Source organism: Rhinopithecus bieti, unplaced genomic scaffold (genome assembly GCF_001698545.2).
Source record: "Rhinopithecus bieti isolate Rb0 unplaced genomic scaffold, ASM169854v2 scaffold_26504, whole genome shotgun sequence".
Lineage (NCBI taxonomy): Eukaryota > Metazoa > Chordata > Mammalia > Primates > Cercopithecidae > Rhinopithecus > Rhinopithecus bieti.
Genome location: NW_016812891.1, coordinates 2,803,249 through 2,809,214, shown reverse-complemented (window position 1 = coordinate 2,809,214; position 5,966 = coordinate 2,803,249).

Here is a 5,966-nt window from a genome sequence, read left to right as displayed (position 1 = left end):
GAGTGATTGCTGATTCAGTGAAAAATCTATGCTTTAAAAGATGTATCAAAGACTATACTTCCCAGCATGATTCCTATGGTTCATTACTAGAAAAGCTTCTCCAACAGTGTAGAGCACTAGAAGCCAGAAGGAGGAGGTGCAGTGTTCTCTCTTTAGTGTGAAGCCAGCTTTGCTCTTTGGAAAGGAATGCAGTCTGAGTGATTCCATTTTTAATTTAAGAATTTTTTTCTTAAAAAATACAACAAAGAGAATCAAAACGCCAGGTTAATAAGGTGGTGAAGATTCTGAGGGTTGTAGGAGATGTTGTATTAATCCTAGTTATATTTCTTTCTCATATAAAAATGAAGAAACAGGATTTATCAACTCTATAGAAGATTTGTTTAATCTCTTACAGAGAGTAGATATATAATTTTACAATCGGGATTAAAAATATTATTTTCAATAATTGGCAGGCTTAGTTTGTACTAGAAAGCTAAATTTAGGCCTTAGATAAATGTAGTAAGTTTATTTTGCTTAATGTATATTTATGCAGATTTTTCAAAAGTGGTAAGTTGTAGTGCCTTGGTTCAAGGCACTGAAACATGTAAGCAGAAAATCTCATTTTCAGAAATTAAAAGAAAACTAAGGAGAAAATCAGTTTATAAAAAGACCACATCAGTTCAAAATGAAGTGAAAATAACAGATATAATAGACTTTGATGTTCACAGAATATACTTATGGGAATTATGAACCAATTTTATTTCCTGTTGTTTACAATAGATTAACAATATATATAGACTTTTACTTTTAATTCCTTATTCCTGGTTCTTGGCACATAGTTTAAAATATTTGCTGTTTTTTAAGTAAAAGAATGAATGACACTATATTGGAGAATAATTCAATCTAGTTTTATTGGTATGATTTAGGCTCACACCTGATTCGCTCTATAGCAGTCATATTATTATATAATTTACCAGCAGTAAATGATCATGATTCTATATGGGTTCACATTCATAAAACATATATAATATAAAAACCCAGATTGTTTCACTTGAAATGGTTTTCAAAGGTTCAGTTCAGACCAAATGCCTTTCACCTCTAAAACATCCAACACAGCTGAAAACAATACACTGAAGTTAGTGAGTGAATAGTATTTATTTCGTAGATGATCATGAGTGGGGTTGATACAGAGATTTTAAAAATCTATTGTCTTATTTTTAAGTTTCACACCAGTAACCCATGTATGCACTTTAACTCCAACAGCTAAATGTTTGGGAATGAGTCCTTACTTATTTCCTTCAGTTCTGCCTAGAATGTTCTTTCCTTCCCTTCTGCCTATCCAAACCCTCAGAACCAATCTAAAATATCACCATCTACAGCCCTGTTTCCGTGAGACCTTTAAAATTCTAACCCCAGCACAGTGTTACAACCTTCACTGAGCCCCAGTGTTATTATTATACCTTCTTGTAACACTTTGTATATTCTGCCTTTTTACCTGTGTCATTCACCAAACGGCTATTATAAGCTGCTTATAACTATTAGCTTTGAGTGATATTCTTACATTCTACTGTTTTTAGCAATGTTTTGCATATACCAATTACTTAATAAATATTTGCTGACCTGGGTCAACAGCTGCCTTCCTGCCAATCACAAGATACCCTTCAGAATTTTCTTACTGTTGGGAGCTAGTCATCTGTTTGTTGACCTCTTCCTGCTCTACAATGATAAAAATACAGTCTAATGAAGATATTGAGCTCACCTCAGAGCTTTGCTAAGAACTTCAAAAAATTATACGCAATAGCTAACATTTATTCATATTTTACTATGTCAGACATATCAAGGTCACTGTGCTAAGGCTTTTGTACTAAGACTTGTATAATCATGATCTCATTTATGTCTCAGAATAATAATTTTGTGTAATAATAGTTTTACCCCTATTGAGATCTTAGAATTATTAAATAACCTGCTTAATGCTACTGAACTCGCTAATGGCAAAGCAAAGACTTAAACCCATGCACATAACTACTAATTCTATTGTGTCTCTTCAAGTGCCCAAAGCCAGTCAAGAAGCAGGAAGAACTGAGTTCTAGAGTTCTTAGTGCATGGTTGAGCAAGTGGTTCATACTGGACCCTTGATGCTTATTAATTCAATTTATTTATTTCAGACAGAAGTCTTACTATCTTTGCCTAGCTGATCTTGAACTCTTGGGCTCAAGTGATCCTTCCAACCCAGCCTTCCAAGTAGCTGGGACTGACTACAGGCTTGCACCACTGCATCGTGTGATGCTTTTTTTTTTTCTACCCGAATATTGTAAATCCAGTAATATATCTGAAATATTAGGTACATAGAATATTTGCAGAAGTATTAAGTCAGCCATCTAAACATGGTATTTATCAAAACATAATACCTTAAGTTGAATTTTAGTTTAAGATTTTGTTTCCTTCCATCCTGGTTAACACGGTGAAACCCCGTCTCTACCAAAAATACAAAAAAATTAGCCGGGCATGGTGGCGGGCGCCTGTAGTCCCAGCTACTTTGGAGGCTGATGCAGGAGAATGGCATGAACCTGGGAGGCGGAGCTTGCAGTGAGCCGAGATCGCGCCACTGCACTCCAGTCTGGGCGACGAGCGAGACTCCGTCTCAAAAAAAAAAAAAAAAAAAAAAAAAAAATGTGTTTCCTTTATATCAAGTGCTATAAATTACAAAGCATTTTCATATATATTATATCTCATTATATTCTTACAACCATTAGGTCACTGGCTATATATTATCTGACTTTACTGCACAGGATTTGGGTTTGAGAAAGAAGGGTAGGGAACTTTTATCAAATCACACAGTAAGTAAATGTCTAAGAATTAGCTTTTTTATTACACTTTTCTGACTCCAGGACATGGTAGCACGTATTAATAGCTCAACATGTAATGTGCATTTATAAGCAAGATTCCACAAAATTTAGACATACAAGTTTACTATTTATATATTTATCCACTTATTTTTGAGACAGAGTTTCACTCTTGTTGCCCAGGCTGGAGTGCAATGGCATGATCTCGGCTCACTGCAACCTCCATCTGCCTCCTGGGTTCAAGTGTTTCTCCTGCCTCAGCCTCCCGAGTAGCTGGGATTACAGGCACCCGCCACAATGCCCACAATGCCCAGCTAACTGTTGTATTTTTAGTAGTGACAGGGTTTGGCCGTGTTGGTCAGGCTGGTCTCAAACTCCTGACCTCAGGTAATCCACCTGCCTCAGCCTCCTAAAGTGCTGGGATTACAGACGTGAGCTACCGCGCCTGACCCTATAATTTATTATCAGTCATCCAAATCAGGACCCCTTGAGAATGACAATACAAAACTAACTGAGAAGCTGGAAAACAAGCATAAATTGGGATAAGCTTAGACAAACTGGAATATGTGATTCTGTAATTTTAATGGCACCTATCATGTGCTAGGTCTTACTTTAAGGACTTTACATGAATTAATTCAATGAATTTTTTTTTTTTTTTTCCAGATGGAGTCTTGCTCTGTCACCCAGGTTGGAGTACAGTGACATGATCTTGGCTCACTGCAATCTCTGCCTCCTGGGTTCAAGCAATTCTCCTGCCTCAGCCTCCTGAGTAGCTGAGATTACAGATACCCGCCGCCACAACTAACTAATTTTTGTATTTTTAGTAGAGACGGGGTTTCACCATGTTGGCCAACCTAGTTTTGAACTCCTGACCTCAGGTGATCCACCCACTTCAGCCTCCCAAAGTACTGGGATTACAGGCGTGAAGCCACTGCACCCGGCCTCAATTAATGCTTATGAAGTAGGAATTACCCTCATTTTTCAGATGAGCTTTTTTGTGAGATGTCCCAGACCACACGGCGTTTGTGGATTCTTTCCAATGCACTTTGCTGTCTTCAATCTCTTTGCTTGCCTAATACAGGGAAAGGGAGAGCAAAAGCCAAGAAGATAAGGATTTGGATAATGGCAGGCAATGATTATCAGAATTTAGTGGATGAAAAAGTTATCTAGCTATTTTCCAATGCCAGTATCAGCATAGAAGTTCGTGGGAAGCCATTGCAATTTTATACCAAGGAAGTATAAATAACATATCTAACAATCTTACTGATTACCCTTTTTCTATTGCATGCTTACACACTTTAGATTTTGATGTACTTAGTGCTCTTGGAAAACTATTTGAAGATCTGTGAACAATTACCTAGGTAGAGCCATTAGCAGATAACTTACAGATGTTTCTAGGTGTATTGAGGCAACCGATCGGGATTAATATACTTGGTTTCAACCTGAGATCGATCCCAATTTCACTGCAGAAAGATCTCAGGCTGGCCCTGACTCTGCTAAGGCTAAAGTTTGTTTGTGTTTTCTAAGTGGGTGTCATCTGTGTGAAGTCCTGAACCATGTCTTTAAGTACATTCTTTTCTTCTCTGCTCTATCCTCTGAGTTTGTTGAGAGAAGATTGTTGGCATTCCACTTCACTTGTCAAGCTGCATAGAAAAGACTGGAGATCTACAAGTGAAAGGAAATATTTCAACAAACAATGCCTGGTGCTTACAATCTGATCACTTTACAAACAAATGGATGCTTTCTCTACTGTGCAAATGACCTCATCATGGAAAGTAGATTAAGCTCAGCATCACTCTACTCAGAGCTATCTTCCAACACTTCTCATAATCCTCTGCCTATTCTTCTACTCCATTGTTCCCTAAAACAACAGAGAAAACTCTGAACAACAATGTTCATTTGAGTATTTTAACGAATGGGTAAATATACCTTCAAATAGTTAAATGTAAATAATGTTTTTGTTAAGTGTGGTAAATTACATTCACAACTACCTTATAAAACAACCTCTATTTTGGGCAGGCATTATTCTTGGACCTCTTTCATGACTTATTTTATTCTCACAATATTCTGGGCAGCACTACTTTTTCCATTCTATATATAACAAAATCAAGGGTAAAAGAGATTACATAACTCACTCAAGGTCAACAGTAAGTACTTCAAGAAATAAATATGTTGCCTTGGTTGCTACCAATTTTTTAAAAATTGTCAAAAAAGGTATAAGAATATTTGCAATACTCTTTATTATTTTTGTGCACTTAATATGCCAATCATTATGCTAAATTATTTTAATACATGTTTGTATTTTAGTTTTACCATAACTTTAGGAAAATTCACTATTATCTTCATTTTACAGATGAGAAAAGATGGTTACATAATTTATCCAAAGTGATGAAGAAATAGTAGAACTGGAATTCAAACCTAAGTCTGTCTGACAGCAAAGAAATCTTCATTATACTAAATTATTATTATTATTATTATTGAGACAGAGTCTCGTTCTATTGCCCAGGCTGGAGTGCAATGGCATGATCACAGCTCACTGCAACCTCCACCTCCCAGGTTCAAGCGATTCTTCTGCCTCAGCTTCCCGAGTAGCTGGGATTACAGATGTGTGGCACCATGCCTGGCTAATTGTTGTATTTCTAGTAGAGACAGGGTTTCACCATGTTGACCAGGCTGGTTTGAACTCCTGACTTCAAGTGATCTGCCCGCCTCAGCCTCCCAAAGTGCTGGAATTACAGGCTTGAGCCACCACGCTGGCTCTAAATTTTTAATAGTGCAACTGATGTCCTTTAGTAAAGCATTCCATCCATCATTGATAAACTTTTGCAACTTAGTTATTTTTTGACTTTTTTCTTTCACCACAAATTTATATCCAGATTGATGAACTAAACATTTCTATTTGGAATTCTTAAGTTAAATTATTCTACCATATGATGACCTTTTATTTATTTAGACAAAAGAAAAAAACTTAGGTGTTTAAGGAAGTGATTCTACAAATTAACTAATTACATTGGATTAAGAAAACGACACACAGGGCTGGGCACGGTGGCTCACGCCTGTAATCCCAGTACTTTGGGAGGCCGAGGCGGGTAGGTCACCTGAGGTCAGGAGTTCGAGGCCAGCCTGGCCAACATGTTGAAACCC